Source organism: Chelonia mydas, chromosome 6, assembly GCF_015237465.2.
Source record: "Chelonia mydas isolate rCheMyd1 chromosome 6, rCheMyd1.pri.v2, whole genome shotgun sequence".
In the NCBI taxonomy this organism is placed as follows: domain Eukaryota; kingdom Metazoa; phylum Chordata; order Testudines; family Cheloniidae; genus Chelonia; species Chelonia mydas.
Window position 1 is genome coordinate 23,540,740 of NC_051246.2, and position 23,476 is coordinate 23,564,215.

A 23,476-nucleotide genomic window follows, 5' to 3' on the forward strand; every position below is an offset into this window, starting at 1 on the left:
TGTGGGGAGGGACAGCTAAGTTACAGCCCATTTATAGTTTGTCATAGTCAGTAATACTTTGCACAGTGTGTGCGCGCGCGCTTGGAGTCTGTTGGATGAGAGGGTTTTAGAAATTTAAAAGAAAGCCTCTTTCTAGAGCTGATGCTCCCTCCACAGCCACCCCATGCCCCTCAGCACTGAGCCATCACACCTCCTGCTCCTCCAGCATTGACCCCCCCGCCCCCAGCCCTGCCTGTGCCCCTCAATGCTGAGCCATTGCACCTCCTGCCCCCCCAGGCCTGCCCATGCCCCTCAGCACTGAGCTATTGCTCCTCCTTCTCCAGCCCTGCCCCTCAGCACTCAGCCATTGGAACGCTGCCTCCTCCAGACCCATCCCCGCAGCCCTGTCCATGTCCCTCAGCGCTGAGCAATTGCCCCTCCCGCTCCTCCAGCCCTGCCCCCCTCAGCCCTGCCTGTGCACCTCAGCGCTGAGCCATGGCACTTCCTGCTCCTCCAGTCCCGCCCTTTCCATTGCTCTGCCCAGGCCCCTCAGCGCTACACATAGAACTGTGCCAGAAACAGAGCCACAGGAGATGACAAAATGGCCTCCCACAGGGCAGTGTGTCAGAACCAATCCTCTTCAACATAGATACCAATGACCAGCCCATACAGAGCAATATAGGCATTTTACATAAGAACCAGTGATCTATGCATAACATCACAGGAGGAGGACTTTGCCACTGTTGAACAGACTGACATGTGCATCGAGCAAACTTTACACCAGTGGTCCCCAACCTTTTTACGCCCAAGATCACTTTTTGAATTTAAGGGCAACCCAGGATCTATCCCGCCGCTTCCCTGAAGCCCCTCCCCTTCCCCAAAGCCCCACCCCACTCACTCCACACACATCCCTGTCATCCCAGGCTGGGATAGGGGGTTGGGTTTCAGAAAGGGGTGCAGGCTCTGGGCTGAGCCTGGGGCAAGGGTTTGAGGTGCAAGTGGGTGAAGGGTGCAAGCTCTGGGAGGGAGTTTGGGTGCAGGAGGGGGCTCCAGGCTGGGGCAGAGTGTTAGGGTGAAGGAGAGGGTGTGGGCTCTGGGAGGGAGTCTGGGTGCAGGAGGCGGCTCTGGGTTGGGGCAGGGGTGTAGGAGGGGATACAAGGTGCTGGCTCTGAGAGGGAGTCAGGGCTGGGGCACAGGAGGGGGTACAGGGTGCTGGCTCCATGAGGGGGCTCAGGGCTGGAGTGCGGCCTCCTGCTGGGCAGCAATTACCTGCAGCGGCTCCCGGTCGGTGGTGCAGCGTGGCTGCCACTAAGGTAGATTCCCTGGCTACCCCGGCCCCAAACTGCTCCGAGAACGGGCCAACGCACCCTTGCGGGGCGGCAGGTAGCACATGGCCCCGCACACTGCCCCTCTCTGCAAGCACTGTCCCTGCAGCTCCTATTGGCCACAGATCCCCATTCCCAGCCAATGGGAGCTGCAGGGGCAGTGCTTGCAGACAGGGGCAGCGCACAGAGGGAGACCCCTGGGGCGTGCTGGCGGCTTCTAGGAGTGGCGTGGGGCCGGGGCAGGCAGGGAGCAAGCCTTAGCAGCAGCTACGCCAGAGATCGCGATCGACCGGATGGTGACCACTGCTTTAAACCTATTAGAATAAGAACCAGGCTTGTGCCAACCCAACCAAGACACAGGTGACCGTCTTTCACCTACACCATTGAGAAGCCAAGAAGAAACTAATCAACACCCGGGATGGAATCCCACTGACAATCACCCAAGCCCTGGTTACCAGGCGGTGACCTTGGACCGAATACTTTCCTTCAAAGCACATGTAGAGAAGACAAAAGAAAAGCTCCCCTGCAGCTTTGCCAAAGCTCCTTGGTCCTTTTAACACCTTTTGGTCCTTGTAACACCTTGGTCCTTGTAACACTTGTAACCTTTGGTCCTTGTAACACCTTTTGCTATTCCACTCCCACTCCCCACCCCCAGGCTCTCCCAATATAAAAATCTAGAGCTGTGGTTCTCGAACTGTGGGTCACAAGTTTGTTTTAATGGGGTCACCAGGGCCAGCATTAGACTCCCCGCTGCCCAGGGCTGAATCCAAAGCCTGAATAACTTAGCTTTGCATGGGGCCCCTGTGGTGTGGGGCCTCAGGCAATTGCCCTGCTTATCTCCCCCTAATGCCAGCCCTAATTCTGGACTCTAAAATCTAGAGTGACATAGGGCACTGGGGTCATGTAGTAATTTTTGTTGTCAGAAGTAGGTCGCAGTACAATGAAGTCTGAGAACCACTGGTCTACCGAAAACTTAAAATATAGGGACAATGTACAATAAATTGAATTTAGGATCAAATTAAATAACTTGGGGGTTACTGCACCGATACTTATTTTCATATTTAAGTCAGTGGAAACTGTTTTTGAAAATTTAAGTGAAATAGCTGAGGAATTTCCCATCTGTTGCAGAAATCAGGGACCTAGCAGAGGAAGATTCACCCACAAAAATTATACCTTGTATTATGGTGCCAAGTCAATAGCTTCACAGCAGTGTTCCCAACTCTGGCAATTTTATTGCAAATCTAAATATTTGGTGCTTTTCTTAAAATCCCAGCTCCTGGAGTCGTGATTAATTAAGAATCTCAGCTTTCATTTAAAAAGAAAGAAGAAAAGCAAGTGTCTCGCACTCATGGTTGCAGAGAAAGGTTTGAAAAACAGGAACTCTAGGGGCTCAAAATCCAAAAGGCAAATTAACATACATTTTAAATAAATTTTTAAGTGAATCTCATGATTTCTGGGGGCTTAGACTTGAGTTTTTGAACAGTCAGGGTTAGCAATGATGCCAAGTGAAGACTGTAACCAGCACTATATGTTGCAAAAGAACGTCCCTTGGAAAGGCTGTGGGCTTTTAGGCAGTGAACAAACGCTAAGAGGAAGGTCATGTCTACATTTAAAAACTTTTGGAAGTATAGTAATGTTGGTTAGAGATGCAATTTTTTTTAAACAACATTTTTATACTGGCAAAAACCCTATTGTAGACACGGTTATGATGGCAAAAAATGCTTTTGACTGTGTAGTTCATTTCATTCAGGGTACTGGTAAAACCTATACCAGAAACAGCCATTTTTTGCCAATATAAGCCACGCCTCCACTAGGAGGGTTTGCCATTATAGCTATATTGGTATAGCCATAGCAGTAAACATTTTCCAGTATAAACTAGACCAAACACTCAGACTTAACACTTCAAACACTAAAGCTTTGAACAGCAAGACACAAACCTCTCTAATACAAGCCCTTTCATCAGATGCTGTCTCAGTGACTGGAGGAGAAGGAAAGGTTGCCTCCTCGTTAGTGCCCAAAGTAGTCCCCTCGCTATCCTCCTCGCTGACTAGCCGTCACAGCAGCCACACTACTTGCTTGTTTGTTGATGGTGCTGGCACAGTGGGCATAATACTTAATACTCCTTTAGAGTGCAGCTAGACCAGTTGCTCTAGGTGATTATAGAGGAGGTTCAGTGACAAAGCTAGGATTAAGAACACCCTGTTGCATGCTCAGACCAAACCACTACAAACCACGCTGGTTATCCCAATGCAGCTGACTACAGCAGGGGCAGGGATGTAATTGCCACTCTGAAGCTGGCGCTCAATGCAAACAAAGGAAAATTTAAAGGTGTGCACACCCCTGCCTAACTGCACGTCTGCTAGATCAGAGGTGCAGCGGCCCCCACTTTGCAGCAGAATCATGAGGTAAGTGCAGAAAAGACTGAAGACAGCTCTACTCCAGAAGTTAAAGAAGGTTTCAGCTAGAGATTCCCTCCCTTCCTTCCCCTCTCCCACTTTTGGGTGGCAATTCTCAGTTGGTTCTGCTGAATGACTAGGTCACTTACACAGTCCATACAGTCTCCTGAAGATCAGCTTCCCACTTGACAAACAGCCCAATAATTACAGCCCACTTCACAGTGAGGCATTTGATTTAAGAAATCAGGTGAGCAGAAGAGATCATTGCCACGGAGAACTAAATGCTAAATTTTTTAACTTCAAAGCAGGAGGAACGTGGCAATGTCCCATTATTATTAATCTGCAATGTCTTCAGTCAGGGACAGAGCCCCATTGTGCTAGATGCTGTGTACACACACACACCACAAAATGGTCCCTGCGCAAAAGAGCTTACAATTTAAGTTTAAGAGGCTGGCCTTTCTGTCAGCCAGTAACACACAATTTGATCTGGTGGATGTCGGTGAAAAAGTCCATTTCTGACTGCTCCAGGCTTTATTCTTGGTTCTAGACATGCCAGCATAGACTGCCTGGGGTGCAAACAGGTTGCTTGTTACAGCAGCATTTCTGTGACACTGCAGTTAAGTTCCCCTTAGGATTTTCCTTAGGGTGCAACCTGATGTTTATAAAGGGTTACAAGAGAGTTTGGAGAAGCTGGAAAGGGGATGGTGTTGCAGGCTAGGTGCCCAGCTTCTGATGCAAGCTTACAGACTATTCAAGGAATATTAAATCAACATTCAAGGAAGCCTCCCTCTCCCCAAGTCATCCAACAGTCTTCATCCTAAATGCACCCCTTTTGCAGGAAGTTGGGAAGAACACAGCACAAGTGGTATGGGAAAATTGTGGGCAGAAGATGAATATTCCATGGTCAAATCCTGCTCTCTGTTGCACTCCAGATTCACACTAGTAACTCGACTGAAGCCAGTGCACGCTCATTCCAGATTGACCTGGTGAGGGCACAACGTGGCCCCATGTCAGTATGCAATGGGAAGTCAAACAAATGCCCGCTTGTCTCCTAGGCAGACAACAGCCTATCACATATGTGACGGGAGCAAGAGGATTGACACTTTGGCTTGGACATTTGCATGCTAACGAGCTATACGTGCTGTAGGTTAGTGGCACAGGGAGTCAGTCTAGAACAGGTTCCTACTTTTGACATGATCCCTGCTGTGCATGCAGAAAGGGTGGGGTAAAAAGTCTGAGGTGTACTGAGTAGATCATTTCCAATTTTGGGGCCATTTGCAACGGAAAAGAGCCATCTGCCACCACAGCCTTGGAAAATGGCTTCCCAGTGGCATCAGGAGGGGAGAAGTACTTACAAACACTGCAGAACCAAACATGAGGCTGTCATGATGGATTATTTACAAGGGAATACGAACACTACTAACAGCCATAGGAATGGCACAAGAGGGGAGGAGAGATTTCCATGGTGCCAGCCATGCATATTACATATTGCTGGGTGGCAGGTAGCTACATACCAAATTCTAATACTAAAATTACGATCTAGCTCTTTTCAATAATCCCCCAATAAAGAGGTGACTGGATTTTGAGGACCCTCCCCCAGTATTAATCAGTTGTAATATAAAATGTGCTCCAAGGGCTTATCTACACACAGAGTGGCATGTGCTTATCTAAAGGCATTACTTTAAACCAGTTTAGCTGAACTCGTGCAAAAAGCTGTGTGGACACGCTTATTTCAGTTTAATCTAGCCACTCAAATAAAAAACGAGTGTCCACACATGGAGTTGAGTTGTTTGCAAATGTGTGTAGACATCTTCTAGAATACCCCTTCAGATCAACTGTGATCTTCCCTTATGTGGCACACCATCGGTTTACACACTGATCCAATCATATTTATTCAGACTGCTAACAGTACATATACATACCAGGCACTGGTGTGCTCTGTGCCAACTTCTGTGTTCACCAGGTGCCAGCACCTCTGCTGCTCTCACTTGCAGTCTCCTCCTAGGCACCTTCCAAATTTCAGAAACCAGTTGGACAGACACCTTTCCTTACTGGTCCATTAAAAACCACCTGCAACGCATATGTCAAACAGTGAGCTGTTAACAAGAAAAGGAGTACTTGTGGCACCTTAGAGACTAACAAATTTATTAGAGCATAAGCTTTCGTGAGCTACAGCTCACCTGGAGAAAGCCTGAAAAGTAATTTAAAACACAAAACCAAGATTTCTGCTTGATTTTTACTTTAAAAATATCATCAGGTGTGTTGAGGCTGGTAGCATTGGAGGAATTTCTGGGCCTCTCAGAGATTGTGTGTTGTGAGCTCTCTCACCTTAATTGACTCTTAAACAGAGACATCTTTTCTCCAAATAGTTTATACTAAATTGGAAATAAAGGTGTTAAAAACCAAATAATTTTTTAATCAGTGACTGAGGCCTTGTTGACATTGGGAATTTGCCCCAGTTCCAATCACGAGTGCTCTGGCAGTCACTGACGTAGGTGCAGTAGTGCAAACCCTAAGCTTTACACAAGGAAAGCACGAGATGCAGATGGAGTCTGACACATGGGGTTTTCCCCAGTGCAGCTACATCATTTTCAGGCCACTCATCACTGCAATCAGAGCAAGAGCCTGATACAGACAAGGCATAAAAATCCCTTCTCTGCTCAGCTTTCAGTCTCTTCTCCAGTGAGGTCATCATCTAATTAGCCTTCCAACTGCCATGGAGTCTTCCAGGGTCCACACGACCTGGGTTTCTCAAGGGATGAAACAAGTAGGCTCCTTTTTAACAAAACCTTTCAGAGGGCCTCAATCACCATAAGGAAAAAGACAGAAGCCCACGGTATTTTCCCCTTCCGCAGGTCATGTTTAGCAGGGTAACTGTACCAATACAAGCTGGGGTGCTGAGTGCTTCCTGATAGCCCACAACCCTCTGGGAGGGGAACTCTCTGGGGGGTTGGAGTGGAGCAAGGAGGAATAAAATAGTTTTGCTATCATAGTACCCAAGTTGTTCTGTTCACAAAGCAGATGGGGGACTTTCCCATTAATTATTAAGCAGCAGAAGGCACCGTCCTGCAGCTGCCAGAGGTTACAGCAGGCCTATAGGCCACAGCAGGCTGGGTTTTATGGAGTGCTGCTGGCAGCCACATTTCTTTAGGGACGGGCAGTTTCTATTTATCCCCCTCTTGCCCTATGTCTAGTAAGCGCACATGGTGCTGCAGTGCTCATGCTGTATGTAACAGCAGATCTACCCACAGAGACTGCAGCTATACCGTGGGCAGACTAGCCGGTGTGTGCACAGCTTACAGACTGCTAGCTAGCTAGGCCGCCCCTGGGCGCCCACCGAGACCCCAGCACCAGATGAGGCCTGCCTGCAAAGACGTGTCTTTCTGGAGAAGGCTTCTTGGCTGTCAAAAAAAAAAAAAGGGGGGGGGGGGCAGGGAAGGAAAGCGGTCACTTGCTCGAGTGGTAACAGTTACTGTGCAGGACTCACGGGATGGAAAATTCTAGGGCCTGTTCTGCAGGAGCTCAGACTAGTTGGTCACAGGGGTCCCTTCTGGCCTAAAACAAATAATCTCTGGAAGCGGAAGAGAGGAGGAGTTTGTAGCTCTCAAACAGGGGTGACTTTAAAGCAAAGAGAAATAGGAAAAAAAAACACTAACATCTCCACTTCTCTGTTCCATGTTGGATGCTGTGGCACACACATGGCGGAGTCGGAAAAGCCAGAGCCCAGGTGCTTGTAGTTCGAGTCAGTCTCGCTGAACAGTCACCCCCTCTGCCCTCGTCACCGAACTAACACCCTGCATGCAGATACCTCAGAATGATGCCAAATGATGTACATCAGAAGCCAAGCAAGATACCGAGTCAAAAGCCATTGGAGGTTATTGTTTGGGGGGAGAGGTGGAAAGAACGGCTGGGATCAGCAATGCCAAGCAGACCGCCCTAGCACGGATCTGGAGCTGCTGCTGGATTTCCTGACCTCGTGGATTTTCTCCCGTAGCGTGAGGGCTGCTGGCTCCCATTCAAAGCTGTCTAGGAAAACCTAACTAAGCGCTTCCGCCTGGCAGCAGCCGCTCCCAGTCCAGTAGCCTGCAGATCCTCCCCCGCTCTGTGGGTTTCCCAGGCAGTAGGAGCAGCACGGCTTCAGGAAACAAGAAACATCTGCCAGCCACGCACAGGGGCCATGAGAATGGAGCTCTCTGCCCCAGACCTGGGGTAGGCTTACCCAGCCTGCGCTCTTCTTCCAAATCAGAGGATTATGTTGGGGAAGGCGTGCAGAGAGCTTTCCCCTTTAACCCTTCATCTGCCTATCACACAGGCAACCATTCCAGTTTATCAGACCCTGGCTGTGCCCTCCACCCCCATTCAAATGCATGTACCCCCTCCCCCCACCTATGGGACTTGGCCTGCTCCAGACCAGGCTCCAGTGTGGAATAGAAAGTGCACAGCTGAACAGGGGGTGGGCAGCGACCATGCACCAAGGCCCAGCCAAGGGGCTGATCATTAAGGGAGGGAGTCACAAACCCAGGCCAAACTACCAGTGGCTGGGAATCACTGAATCAGTAGCCAGAGCATAGGGAAGACTCCAATGGGGAGATATCCAGCTAGCCCAGCCATCCCACGCAGACTGGGTCAGCCAGAGCCACAACTTCACAAGGCCTCACTACAAGACACAGTGCCAGTCACAGAACATAAAGCAATCAGCAGACCTGGGTACTATTTCCAGCTCTGCCACCGAGCTGCTGGGTGACCTTGGGCAAGTCACTTTCCCCTTCCCTGTCCCTTTGTCTTGTCTGTTCAAACCTGAGCTCTCCAGGGACTGTCTCTGACTTACACATATGTACAGCACCAATCTCCGTTGGGGCCTCTAGGCAAGACAGCAATACCAATACCAATTATTGTTTTGCTAGATTCTAAATATACTCAGGAGAGCACAGAATCATAGACCTGAAGGGCTGGAAGGGACTGGCGGGGTCATCTAGTCCATCCCTTCGTGCTGATGCAGGACCAAGTAAACCTAGACCATCCCTGACAGGTGTTTGTCCAACCTGCTCTCACAAACCTCCAATGATGGGGATTCCACAACCTCCCCTGGAAGCCTATTCCAGAGCTTAACTACCCTGATAGTTAGAAAGTTTTTCCTAATATCTAACCTAAGTCTCCCTTGCTCCAGATTAAGCCCATTGCTTCGTGTCCTACCTTCAGCGGACATGGAGAAAAAATTGATCATCTTCTGTTATGTTAAGGGTGGTTATAAAGACAACATACCAGGTCCTCACCTCACTCTTCTTTTCTTAGGACAATACAGGCCCAGTTGTTTGTTTTTTTAAACCTTTCCTCATAGGTCAGGTTTTCTAAACCTTTAATCACTTTTGTTGATCTCCTTTGGATTCTCTCCAATTTGTCCACCTCTCCCTGAAAGTGTGGTGCCCAGAACCAGACACTACTCCAGCTGAAGCCTCACCAGTGCTGAGTAGAGTGGAACAATTACCCCGTGTCTTACATACAACACTCCTGTTAATACACCTCAGAATATTAACCTATTTCACAGCTGCATCACATTGTTGACTCACTGCATTTGTGATCCAGATCCTTTTTCAGAAGTACTATTGCCTAGCCATCTATTCCCCATTTTGTAGTTGTGCATTCGATTTTTCCTTCCTAGGTGTAGTACTCTGCACTTTTCTTTATTGAATTTCATCTTGTTGATTTCATACCAATTCTCCAATTTATCAAGCTTGTTTTGAATTCTAATCCTAGCCTCCAAAGTGCTAGCAACCCCTGCTAACTTGGTGTCATCCACCCATTTTATAAACATTCTTTTCACTCCATTAGCCAAGGTATTAATGAAAATATCAACTAGTACCAGGTCCAGGACAGACCCCACTAGCTATGTCCTCCTTATTTGACAGAGGACCAAGACTACTCTTTTGAGTACAGCCTTTCAACCAGTTGGGCACTCATTCTAGATTATAATTTCACCTAGACCAGTGGTTTTCAACAAGGGTACGCATACCCATGAGGGTACAGAGAGGTCTTCCTGGGGGTACATCAACTCATCTAGATATTTGCCTAGTTTTACAACAGGCTACGTATAAAGCACTAGCGAAGTCAGTACAAACTAAAATTTCATCAATGACTTGTTTATACGGCTCTACATGCTAAACACTGAAATGCAAGTACAATATTTATATTCCAATTGATTTATTTTATAATTCTGTGGTAAAAATGAGAGCCAGCAGTGTTTCAGTAACAGTGTGCCATGACACTTTTGTATTTTTGTGTCTGATTTTGTAACTTAGTAGTTTTTAAGTGAGGTGAAACTTGGGGGTACGCAAGACAAATCGAACTCCTGAAAGGGGTACAGTAGTCTGGAAAGGTTGAGAGCCACTGACCTCGACCACATTTCCTTAGTTTATTTATGAGAATGTCATGTGAGACTGTGTCAAAAACCTTATTAAAAGTCAAGATGTATTACATCTACTGCTTCCCCCATCCACTAGCCAGTAACCCTGTCAAAGCAGGAAATTGGGTTGATTTGGCAAGATTTGTTCTTGATAAATCCATACTGGCTATCACCTATTACCCTATTATCCTCTAGGTGCCTACAAAATGATTGTTTAATAATTTGTTCCTGTATCTTTCCAGGTATTGAAGTTAAGCTGACTGGTCTACAGTTCCCGTGGGTCCTCTTTGTTCCCCTTTTTAAAGATAGGAACTATGTTTGCCCTTCTCCAGTCCACTGAGATCTCACGTATCCTCCATGAGTTCTCAAAGATAAATGCTAACAATTCCAAGATTGCTTCAGCTATTTCCTTCAGTACCCCAGGGTGAACTTCATCAGGCACTCATGACTTAAATACATCTAACTTTTCTAAATATTCTTCAACCTGTTCTTCCCCTATTTTGCCTAGCATTCCTTCCCCCTTGTTAATATTAATTGTGTTAAGTATCTGGTCACCACTAACTTTTTAGTGAAGACTTAAGCAAAATAGGCATTAAACACCTCAGCCTTCTTGATGTCATCAGTTATTAGATCTCATTTTCCACTAAGTAGGGGACCTATACCTTGTCATCTTTCTCTTGCTCCTAATATATTTATAGAATCTCTGCTTATTGCCTTTTCAGTCCCTTGCTAGATATAACTCATTTTGTGCCTTAGCCTTTCTGATTTCATCCCTACGTGCCTGTGCTATTCTTTTAGACTCCTCCTCAGCAATTTGTCCAGGTTACTACTTTTTTGTAGGATTCTTGTTTGATTTTCAGCTCCTTAAACAGCTCCTAATGGAGCAACACTGGCCTCTTATTCTTCCTATCTTTCTTTTGCATCCTCCACAAAGTTACACGTGGTCTGTTCTTTATTTCCTTCAGCATATTCATACCTATGAGTGGGACAGAAAGGTGCATGGATCAAGTCACTGTCTATGAAATATTCCTGTAGCAGGGCAGAAAGCCTTTTCCCCTCTGCACCTGCAGCATTGTTCAATAGGCCAGGTGCAATGCAGGGTTTGTTCTCCTCAGTGGGATACTGTACTAATTGGCCCAATGGTCAAATCCTGTCCAGCAACACCTATACATGACTTTTAAAGAAATGCAAGATTCGTCTAGGTAATCAATGTTTTCCTCCCACAAATCGAGACATCCATGTCTCAGGGCCCCACTTGTGACTCTGATGGGGTCAGTGAGGAATGCACCAAAGTCACAGAGGGACCTGTGTCCAAGTCCCTCCATCCCCATGTCCTGAATCAAAGAAGGTTGGCCCACTGTGTTTTCCGCAGAGGGTTGGTCTCACCAATAAGCCAGGCAAACAGCTGGTCGTTAAGTAACATCTAGAGCCAAAATAGAACTCCCTCCCTGAAGGTCTAGCTGCCAGCAAAGCGGGGAAGGGTTTGAAGAGCCAAAACCAAAGTGGGGGGGAAGGGCTGGGCACAGAGTGGGGAAAGGGTATTCATCAGTTTGCTGAATTGCTAGGGAGAAGCCCCACAGCTGACAAACGCTCCCCTTTCCTGAAAGCAAACACGATGGCTTAACATCCCAACCACGTGGGAGACAGCCAACATCATTCTCTAGGAACACTGGCGCAGAGGCAGGACTAGCCATTTAAAATAACCAAAGACTCAGAATGTGGCAGTTTCCTCCCTGCAGGACACACGTGTATTTCAACCTTCCAACGAGCACCGTCAGTTATGATTTGTGGCAGAAACTGCTCCTCCAGGGAAGAGATGCACCTTCTTTACAATGGTGTCCTGTTCATTATTACTTGGCTCTGCCCACAAGAAAGAATGATGTGTTCATGGGTGCCTCGATTATGGTATTGAGGTGCCTGGCGGCTTAGGCATAGGAGCCATGAAACAAGCTGGGGAAATAGGAGGCAGCATGGTCCAGTGGATAGGGCACTGGTCTAGAACTCAGGAGACCTAGCTCTGCTCATGACCTGCCATCTGACCTTAGGCAAGGCCCTTCAGCTCCCTGTGTCTCAGTTTCCGCCATCTCTAAAATGGAGGCAATGCTACATACCCTCTTTTGTAAAGTGCCTTGAGACTTACAGACGTAAAGAACTAAGACGGAGTGGAATTAGCAGTAATAACATGCTGGGTATTTGTGGAAGGGAATGAAGGAAGCGATGGGATGCAGAGAAGGAATGGGTGTCTCTAAGGTACTGAGGGTTGGGCAGGTTGTCAGCAAGGGGTGGCTTGCAAGGTTCTGAAAGGCTAAGGCAGCAGTAGGGGCTGCAGTCCATCTAAAATGGGGGTATCACTCGGACTACAGCCCTTCCTCTCTAAGGCCCTGTCTTTACAAGAAAGTTGCACCAGTTTAAATTCAATCTGTTTTAAAACCAATTAAGTTAAACCAATGCAATCCCCTTTGTGGACACTCTTATAGCAGTTTATTTTAAACCAGTTTAAAAAAATTTAAAATAAACTGAAAAACCTTGTTTAAAACAAAATAAGAATCTCCCCTTTCGCACTGCTTTAAGTCACAGCATAACTCTAAATGAGGTTTAAATTCACCTCTTAAATTGAATGGGGCGGCAACTTTCTTGTGTAGATAAGTCTTAAGGGTTCTGTTGCTGCATCATATGAGGAAGAGGAGAGGAAGTTCTCACTGCTCAGATCCAGGCTACAGGAAGGAGCTTCAACACCCTCTCAGTTTTTGCCTGCCCTTTCTGCCCATCAGGGCCAAGCAGATGACTCAGAACAATAGCTCCTTCTCCCAACTACAACGCTTAACAATACTTTACATGCCCAAAGAGTAGCTACTTCTGTCTGAGGATCTCAAAGCGCTTTGAGAACACTAATGAATTAAGTATTAGGGGGTGGCCATGTTAGTCTGTATCCACAAAAACAAAGAGGAGTCCGGTGGCACCTTAAAGACTAACAGATTTATTTGGGCATAAGCTTTCGTGGGTAGAAAACCCACTTCTTCAGATGCATGGAGTGAAAAACCTACTATGAATTACTCATTTCACATAGCCACTGAGGCCAAGAGTTTAGGAAAATTCAAGAGAGGATTAGACTTTTAGTTATACTTACTATTAAGGTTCCATTTATAAATTGGTTAATAATAAATAATAACATTTAGCTCTTATGTAGCAAGTGGTTTGTAGATGCTCTAAGCATGTTACAGACATGAGTGGCATGTCACAGAAGATTATAAGCACACTGCTATAAGATATTGTAGATTATTGTAAGCTATGGTTATAAGCAGGCTATTAACCTCTTGGACTTGGTAACAATCTATAACAAGTGAGTGCCTGTTTATTAAATACCGATTAATCACTTTTTAGCCCTTTCTGAACAGAACAGAATATAAAATGTGAGCAGACATTTATCTGGCTCACCAGAACATCTGCAGTTACAGCAGGTATCAGTGTTAACAGGGACATAAATTCTCCTGCTTCAAGGCAGAAGCCAAACACTAACTGATGGAGGTTGAGAAGAAACATCCTCCTTGAAGGAGGTTATTCCAAAACTGTCCCCTGTTGTGTTTCTTGCATCTTCCTCTGGTGCTGGCCACTGTCAGTATGGCAATTCCATCCTTCCCTCACCCCGTAAAGACGGGCAAATCGAGGCAGAGCAGCCAACCGTCTCCCTTAACATCGTACAGCAAGTCAGCGGCAGAGCTTCGAATGTAATCCAGGTCTCCCGACTCTGTGTCCTAACCACTAGGCCCTGCTGCGAACAGTTTGCCCCAACAACTGCTTGGTGAAAGGCCCCATTTATAGGTTCTGGCTGGAACGACCGTTTGTTTTATACTGGGTCTTTGTGTTCCTCTCATCGGAGCTGACAGCCTCCCTGTAGCGAAGGGGCTCCCCCCCCCCCCCGCCCCGAGACACTTCTAATGGGAAAGCAAATCACGGAGCGGGAACGTAAGGCTGGCTCCCAGAAGGGGCCCTGCTCTCCAATTATTCCAATCAAATCATAGCAGCGTCATAAGGGGAACGAGGGTGGATGTTACAAGCAGGCAGGGCATGGGCACACTAACACACCAGTATGTTGTGGCAACAAGAACTGAAGAGGGAACTGAACTGACCTGTACACAGAAGCTGAAGCAACTAACAGGACTTAACCAAAACAGACAGTATTTCACCTGCTTTGTGTAGGTCACAGACAGCACATCGGAGATATCCTCACCGTGCATGTGTTGAAGGAAGAGGTTCCAGAACAATTGCATTAATACTCACACTTCAGGCATCTGCACTCACAATCTACCCTGAAACCACACACTGGGGCATATCCCACCTGAGTGACAAGCCAGGGCACAGTCCCTGCAGCTCTCAAGTGATTCCACAAAGAGCCACCAGCTGACACGTGGCAGACTGCAGAGAAGATGAAGATATTTCAATAAGCAAACTGATTTTCAGGCTGGGGGGGGGGTTAACATAAACAGTGAGCTCCCATTCATGCAGGCTTTTACTGCAGAAGGATTTAGGTCATCTTCTAACCTGAGCTAATAGGCATCAAACAGAGCAGCATTACACAGCCAACCTAGGGGCAAAGAACAAGCATCTGCACGGAAAGATTGCAGATTGTTCCGGGATGACTGTAGAGTGTTCCTGTAGGATCAGAGAATAAAATCTGAGCTCCATACTCAGCAGCCAGCCGTCCATTCTACATGCCACGAAATGCATCACCAGGAAACGTGCCATTAGGTATTACAGCACAGATTTGTTAAATGGCTAAACCAGGGGTGGAGAGGTTGCTTTCTGGCTTCTTCAGCCAGGGAACCCCTATGACTGCTCGGTTCACAACTGAACACGGAGTGCTGGGGGGATTAAAAGCATTATTGAAAACCTTTTCAGGTGTGAAAACTCAAGTTTCAATAACGGTTGGGATAGGGTTTTCAATAAAAACTGTGACAAACAGATTTAAAAGGCCAGAAGGGACCATTATAATCAGCTAATCTGACCCCTGTATAGCACTGGCCTAAATTCCCTCTAAGCTGCGTGGTCATGCAGTGGCTATCAAAGGTCACGCAGGCAGGGAGAGGTGCTTCTCCCCTGGCCCCAGGCTGCTGTGGCGAGAGAGGGCTGGGGGGGGGGTGGGGGTGTCCCTCTCTCCTCGCCGCAACCCCAGGGCAGCCTGCATCCCAAACCCCTCATCCCGGGCCCCACCCCAGAGGCTGCACCCCAGCCAGAGCCCTCACCCACACACATCCCAACCCTCTGCCTTCGCCCCCCCCCACGCCCCAAATCCCTCATCTCCGGCCCCACCCCAGAGCCTGCACCCCCAGCCAGAGCCCTCACACCCCAACCCTCTGTCCCAGCCCTGAGCCCCCTCCCACACGCCGAACCCTTCAGCCCCACCCCTCCACATCACATCACCTCCATATTGGTGCACATAAAATTAATTCTGCACATGGACGTCAAAAATTAGAGGGAACATGAGCACTGGCCACAAATTTCCTCCAGTTACCCCTGTATTGAGCACATTAACTTGTACTTGACTACAGCATATCTCCCAGACAGGCATCCAGTCTCGACAGAAAAGACTTCCATCTGCGTTCTCTTCATTCGAACTTGTAAATGAGAGCGGGTCGGAAAATGAAAAATTAGTTTCATGGAAAACATCTCAGCCATTCTGATTGAGAGAGATTTTAAATGGAACCTTTTTTTAATTTTTACGACATTTTTGAAATTTGTGTTGAAAAACATTATCCAAAATGTTACTGAAACTGGGTTTCTGCAACCAAACAGTCTGGGTAGCCATTTTAGTAGCGCTTTTTTTTTTAAAATGACATTTTTTGTGAATCATCATAAAAATGTTGTTTTTCCATGAAAATGTTAGATTAAAAAATGGATCAAGAGGCCACTTTTTGATGGAAAAGTTTTTCTTCCATACATTTTGACCAGCTCTACCCCTAAGGAAAAAACCAACTCAAGTAGCATGTACCACATCCCTCTGTTCCCAGCATGACAGAAAGGTCCAAACAACTAACTATAGGGATGAAGCTTGAGGAGGGAGGAAGAAGGGGATGGCTGGTCAGGAACAAAGCAAAAGCATTTCAGGTGAGTGTCTCAGCACACCGCTTTCCCCCAGTGTGAAGATGGTTTCATCCCCCATCCCCCAATGCACCACTCACCCTGTTGATGGCCACTCTGGCCCTGTAGAAAGTGGTGGTCCCCTCGTTGTCGGGGATGGCTCAATTCCCCCTGAGAAAGAACACAGAGAAGGAGTGAGAGAAAACAATGAGGTCTGGTTTTGTGGAGAGGGTACCACTAAGAACAGAAGAGCGGCCATACTGGCTCAGACCAAAAGCCCATCTAGCCCAGTATCCTGTCTTCTGACAGTCGCCAATGCCAGGTGCTTCAGAGGGAATGAACAGAACAGGTCACCATCAAGTGATCCATCCCCTGTTGCTCATTCCCAGCTTCTGGCAAACATTCTCTTAACACAGTTTATAATTAGGCTTGGCAGCATTCAATTTTTACTTTTTAAAATAATTTTCATGGATAATTTCAATGTTTGTTTTTAAGAATTTTTTTATATTTTTATCCATTTTAAATTTTCACAGCTATGGGAAATACAGGGGCGGGGGTCATACAATTATTTAGTGACCGACACAGAGATTCAAAAAGTTAAAACATTCTAAATCATTACAACACAAATTGTCAACATCACATGTCAAAAATACACAAAAGAACTACCCTTAAGGCAACAACCCATACCTGTTTTTACTATCCATTCGCTAGTCCGTTTGTAACCAGCCTCATTCAAAAGTCTAAATCAGTGGATTTTAACTAATAAGTTCTCCAACAGCATTTTCCTTACTTTGCTTATCAGTGGAAATATTTTTTTATTTGGTTTGGTTGGATATTGATGTTTACCGACATATACCAATAAAAAACTAATACTTCCAAGCCTTAGTATTATTATTTGTGTTATAGCTGCTCCTAGAAGCCCCAACTGAGAAGAAGACCCATCTGTGCAAGGCACCACACGCAGTCCCTGCTTTGAAGAGCTTACAGGCTAAACAGACTAGAGAAAGGATGGGAAGGGAAAGACAAGGAGGTGAAGTGACTTGCCAACCAATGCATACAGCAGGTCAGTTGCCAGAGCTGGGACTAGTGTTCTAAGTCCCATATCCACTGGGCCACACAGCCTCTCAAAATTGGATAACACTCTGTACCCGCATCTGATTATTTGCAACCCCTGCTACAAGGGTGTTATAGAAGCTCAGATACTACAGTGATGAGGGCCATACAAATACCTAGAGAGATAATGGAGTACCACTGGGTGAGGAAGTGGGACTAAAGTTGAAGAAGTGCAACTGGGATTGCTGGCTGTGGCAGTCTGTGGGAGGAATTACTGGGAAGTAAATTGTGTCCCTCTCAACAATACAGGGTCTTACACATTCTTTTACACCAAAGTGGCCTAGTGGATAGGGCACTGGAGTAGGATTCGGGAGACCTGGAAATATCCTTAGGTACACTAGGCTTTTCTCTCTGGAGACCACAGTTCAAGTTCCGGGGCCGGGCAACAAGCAGAAATGAGTGTATGTGTGTGTGTGGGGGAGGGGGGGGGTGTTTCATCTCAATCTCTAATGGGCCATCTAGGGAACAAAATCACAGCAGCCTCTCCATTCAGGAGAGGCCCAGGACTGACACAACCGAGGTTGGAGATGCGCTGTCAGAGCTGATGGTGGGAGAGGCATGGCATATCAGGGAGCGCTACAGGTCAGGATTATGATGCAGATTTATGTGTAGGCAGAGGGGCAATAGGGGAAACCAGGAACAAGTGCACTGGCAGAGATGCGAGGGGGCAGCTCTCATATTCTGTGTCAAATTCTAGATACGTTCATAGACTCCTCTTTTTTAAAATAAATAAATAAATAAATAAATAAATAAATAAATAAATAAATAAAATAAGTCACCTAACTGACACGATCAAATCCCTTCCACACTAACACCACCATGCTCATTTAGCAACTCTAAGCCAACTAGGTGGATCGGTCTATTTTTATTTAGTCGCTGGTACACCACCTCGGTTATGAGCTCAACAGGGATGCAAGGAAGGATGGAAGTATGACAGGAGTGATTTAGAGCCGCAAGCAACAAAATCTCCCTTGCGGAGCCCTAAATCAGCCTCAGTGCGCTCAAAGGCTGGGGAAAATGCAGATGAAAAGCAAGCGAACCATAGTGCCCCCATCTCAGGACGCTGAGGAAGGATGGGCAGCTGGGAGAGGAGATAAAGACAAGCAGTCAGGCACCTGCCACTGGGATCCCCCCTTTCCCTCCCTCCTTCCCATTGGGGTACATTAACAACACAGAGACACAAGGATCCCCTAGCTGAATGACTCTGCTGCAGCTAGCAAGCATGAATATGCATCAGTTATTATGTAGCAGCTGATCCCATGCACACTGCTGATTTACAGGCCAAGTGGGATTGCTAAACAAATCCCTTTTTCACCCCCCACATGCTCACGCTGGCCTCTTTGCCCTGCACTGACAGGTGCTGTGAATTAACGTGGAATGCAGGGATTGGGACGGGAAGAGAAGACAGCTACTCCATCACTAAGTGCAAAGCAGGGAAAGATGGGTGAGGAGCTGTCTGGAACAGCCCAGGGATGCACTGAAGGGTCTCCTTCCTGAGTACAGAGTAGAAGATACGGGGGAAGAGTGCCTGGAAGGGACATCAGAGTCCACAGGCTCCAGTCACCTCTGCAGTGCTAGTGTTGGCGAAAGGTGCCAGACTGACATCCCTGAGTCTTCTGTCTGGCTCTTCCAAAACAGGCACAGCAGCAGCGTAAGCTCCACCCCACTGCCACGCCAGCCAGCAGCAACTGGGGGGACCATTTCTAGAGGTCAGGAGGCAATTAAATCTCCATACTCATACAGCTCAGAGCACTGCCCAGGAAGCCAATTAATGCTAACTGGTCCTGGACGGAGACCACTGACTCAGTGTGTGTGCACTAGTGAGAGGCCACCCCCAGCAAGCGTTTTATCAAAAGGGGAAGGAAGGCTGGGTTTAGGGTTAAGGCACAAGACTGGGAGTCAGGAGACTCCCAAGTGCCGTTCCCAGATATACCACAGCCTCACTTTGTAGCCCTGGGTAAATCAAACAACTGGATTTTTGGAGGCCCTCAGTGTTGGTCTAAAGACGTGCTCACCGAAGCAGGGTGGATAAAAATCAATTAATAAATAAAAAAATCTGTTTTCATTTATATCAGTCTTTTTATAAATTAACCTATTTAATTTTTTATTATTTAAATATTATTTAAATTTGAAATTATGGCAACCTATGTTAAGGCCTAAATTTACTATCATCTATTCAAATAATTTCAAGTAAATTAAAGAAAAATATTCAAGCAGTATATGTTTTCTACTAAAGTTTTAAAGAAATTCAAAATACCAGACTGGTGGAAGTCACTGGCTAAGCACCGGGAACCTGAGACTGTAGAAGCCTCTGTCTTCACTAACAAGGACAGCTCCCAGACTGCTGCGCTGGGCATCGCAACATGGGGAGTAGATGGCCAGCCCTCTGTGGAGAAAGAGGTGGTTAGGGACTATTTAGAAAAGCTGGACGTGCACAAGTCTATGGGGCCGGACGAGTTGCATCCGAGAGTGCTAAAGGAATTGGCGGATGTGATTGCAGAGCCATTGGCCATTATCTTTGAAAACTCATGGCGAACGGGGGAAGTCCCAGATGACTGGAAAAAGGCTAATGTAGTGCCAATCTTTAAAAAAGGGAAGAAGGAGGATCCTGGGAACTACAGGCCAGTCAGCCTCACCTCAGTCCCCGGAAAAATCATGGAGCAGGTCCTCAAGGAATCAATCCTGAAGCACTTACACGAGAGGAAAGTGATCAGGAACAGTCAGCATGGATTCACCAAGGGTAGGTCATGCCTGACTAATCTAATAGCCTTCTATGATGAGATTACTGATTCTGTGGATGAAGGGAAAGCAGTGGATGTATTGTTTCTTGACTTTAGCAAAGCTTTTGACACGGTCTCCCACAGTATTCTTGTCAGCAAGTTAAAGAAGTATGGGCTGGATGAATGCACTATAAAGGTGGGTAGAAAGTTGGCTAGATTGTCGGGCTCAACGGGTAGTGATCAATGGCTCCATGTCTAGTTGGCAGCCGGTGTCAAGTGGAGTGCCCCAGGGGTCGGTCCTGGGGCCGGTTTTGTTTAATATCTTCATAAATGATCTGGAGGATGGTGTGGATTGCACTCTCAGCAAATTTGCGGATGATACTAAACTGGGAGGAGTGGTAGATACGCTGGAGGGGAGGGATAGGATACAGAGGGACCTAGACAAATTGGAGGACTGGGCCAAGAGAAACCTGATGCGGTTCAATAAGGATAAGTGGAGGGTCCTGCACTTAGGACGGAAGAACCCAATGCACAGCTACAGACTGGGGACCGAATGGCTAGGCAGCAGTTCTGCAGAAAAGGACCTAGGGGTTACAGTGGACGAGAAGCTGGATATGAGTCAGCAGTGTGCCCTTGTTGCCAAGAAGGCCAATGGCATTTTGGGATGTATAAGTAGGGGCATAGCGAGCAGATCGAGGGACGTGATCGTTCCCCTCTATTCGACATTGGTGAGGCCTCATCTGGAGTACTGTGTCCAGTTTTGGGCCCCACACTACAAGAAGGACGTGGATAAATTGGAGAGAGTCCAGCGAAGGGCAACAAAAATGATTAGGGGTCTGGAACACATGACTTATGAGGAGAGGCTGAGGGAACTGGGATTGTTTAGTCTGCGGAAGAGAAGAATGAGGGGGGATTTGATAGCTGCTTTCAACTACCTGAGAGGTGGTTCCAGAGAGGATGGTTCTAGACTATTCTCAGTGGTAGAAGAGGACAGGACAAGGAGTAATGGTCTCAAGTTGCAGTGGGGGAGGTTTAGGTTGGATATTAGGAAAAACTTTTTCACTAAGACGGTGGTGAAACACTGGAATGCGTTACCTAGGGAGGTGGTAGAATCTCCTTCCTTGGAAGTTTTTAAGGTCAGGCTTGACAAAGCCTTGGCTGGGATTATTTGATTGGGGATTGGTCCTGTTTTGTGCAGGGGGTTGGACTAGATGACCTCCTGAGGTCCCTTCCAACCCTGATGTTCTATGATTCTAAGTGCTACACCAGCTTTTGACAGCAGTAGCCTCTTCCGCAGGTACAGAGAATATTTTCTTCATTTCAGTTGATCAACTAGCTCAGTTCATTCTGTGAACTAGTCATTGATTTAAATCATAATTTAAATCAAATGGAAAGCCTCAATTTAAATCATTGATTTTAAATCAAATTTTCCATTTGTACTTAGTTATTTTCTTTAAAAAAGGTACACTCTCAATAGCAGATATAACCAGTAAATCATGTTGATTTACAACTAAATAGAGCCTTTATGCTAAATTTGGTACATCTTTTTGCCACCTCGGAGGGGATATGATAACTATATACATTTATTGAAGCAATTATACAGCTTAATGTTTTGATTCTTATTAATTGTACATTTTTAGTGAGTCAGAAAATGGTGAGGGATATATTGCTTATTGACTAGATAATTAACTTAATAGGGTCTTTTTTATGACCTGCAGTCATAGCAGGTTTTTCCCCCGCTCCAGTTCCCAAGTGTTGAAATCAACACTAGAGACTGCCCTCTGAAGAACATTGTCCCTTTTTCCTCGCTTTGATACCAGCATTGCTCCTTTCTGGTTGCACACAGTTCACTAAATACAGGGAATACTTTTGTTTAATAAGTCAGTTTTAAATACAAAACATGTTTGGATATTTTTTTCCCTTATATATCCAGCACATTTAAGGTAGATTTCTTTAACTACTAAAAAACAATTTTAAAATGCTGATTTTTGCATTTTTAAACTGAATTCCAATATCCATCCAAATATGACATAATAATGCCACCTTGCTCTTATATTGCACTTTCAGCCATAGATCTCAAAACACTTTATAAAGGAAATCAGTATAATTATCCCCAAATGCAGCTTGGACACAAAATCACAAATAAAAAGATAAACTTATTAAACACAAAATGCATCATTCACCATTTTCTAACATAATAAAAATTAAAAAGAATCTGAATAAAATTATCTTAAGCTATATAATTGCTTAAATAACTGTGTATAGATATAGTGCAGAGGTTCTCAAACTGTGGTCAATGGACCACCAGTGGTCTGCGAGCTCAATTCAGGTGGTCCACAGACAGTTCCCTCTAAGGTGCACACCTGGGCAGCCACACACAAGAGAATGAAGGGCCACCCACCTAATTAGTCCAGGCGCAGCTCCACTAATTAGGTGCCTGGACCCTGGAGAAGACGCACGTGTAAGGTGAGATGGTGGCCTTGGGGGGAATAGGGAGTAGGGGGAATTTGGGACATGCAGGGCTGCAGCAGTCAGAGAAAGAGGTGACTTTCCCCAGCTCCAGGGCTGCGGCTGCCGGGGAGAGATCCCCCTCCTTCCCAGCCCCAGCAATGTGGGTGCTGCGGCAGGAGAGAGAGGGCACATCCATTGCATAAGAAAGGTAAGACTATAAGATATTAAAATATGAGTTGTGTGCTTTTTTGTGTAGAACAAAAAATTATTATTAAGTTTGTTTTTTATACAGTGCTTTTATCCAAAGCACTTTACAATAGTTAGCTAACGGTGCAAACAACATTTGGAAAGAGCATTAAGTGGTTCACCGAGACCCTCAGCAATTTTCAAGTGGTCCGCGAAAAAAAAAGTTTGAGAACCACTGATATAGTGTATTCCCTCCTGCTTAACAAAAAGTACCACCAAATTACACCTACCTTTGAGAATCAACCTCTCTTTGTAAAATAACTAAAAAGTAAAAGTACAAATTACAAGATTAAAATCAATTATTTAAATCAAGGTTTCCAGCTTGATATAAATCGTAATTAAAATTGGTGATTTAAACCTCCGATTTAAAATCTATCCACCCTGCACTGTAGTCAATGAGAGTTTTACCATAGATTTAGGGGAGAGCAGAGTTAGGCCAACGCGGAATGCTTTTGAAAATCTCACCCCATAACCTCTTTGTTTCCCCATCTGTAAAAATAGCCAACCACAAGGGTCTTGTGAGACTCAGTTAACATCTGCTGAGTTCAAGATATTCTAATATAAGGTGCTACAGAAGCATAAAGTAGTCTTACTTCTACTACCGTGGAGTTTGTTCTGGGATTCAAATGGTGCTTGGACAGAGCAAAGAATCCATCTCTCGCTACAAGGCCAGCTTGCCCTCTTCCGTTTAGTTCACCTTCAGCATTCTCTGCACAGACCTGAACCACTGTCAGCGTGGCTGCCTGCTCCTAGACTTACAGAAATCTGCTG

At 46.1% G+C, this 23,476-nt stretch overlaps 1 protein-coding gene across 8 annotated transcripts in view; it reads right to left on the minus strand.

The window, feature by feature from the left end:
• HRAS (HRas proto-oncogene, GTPase) overlaps positions 1 to 23,476 on the minus strand; it is a 74,657-nt gene that overhangs the window by 20,926 nt on the left and 30,255 nt on the right. For 5 of the 8 annotated variants that reach the window (XM_037899554.2, XM_043549906.1, XM_043549908.1 and 2 more), the window contains exons 2-3: positions 16,277 to 16,346; positions 5,623 to 5,770 (exon numbers count right to left, since the gene is read on the minus strand). The gene's annotated coding sequence lies outside the window, so the exon portion shown is untranslated. The remainder of the gene's footprint in view (positions 1 to 5,622; positions 5,771 to 16,276; positions 16,347 to 23,476) is intronic. The other 3 variants (XM_043549909.1, XM_037899558.2, XM_037899556.2) reach the window with 2 other exon arrangements.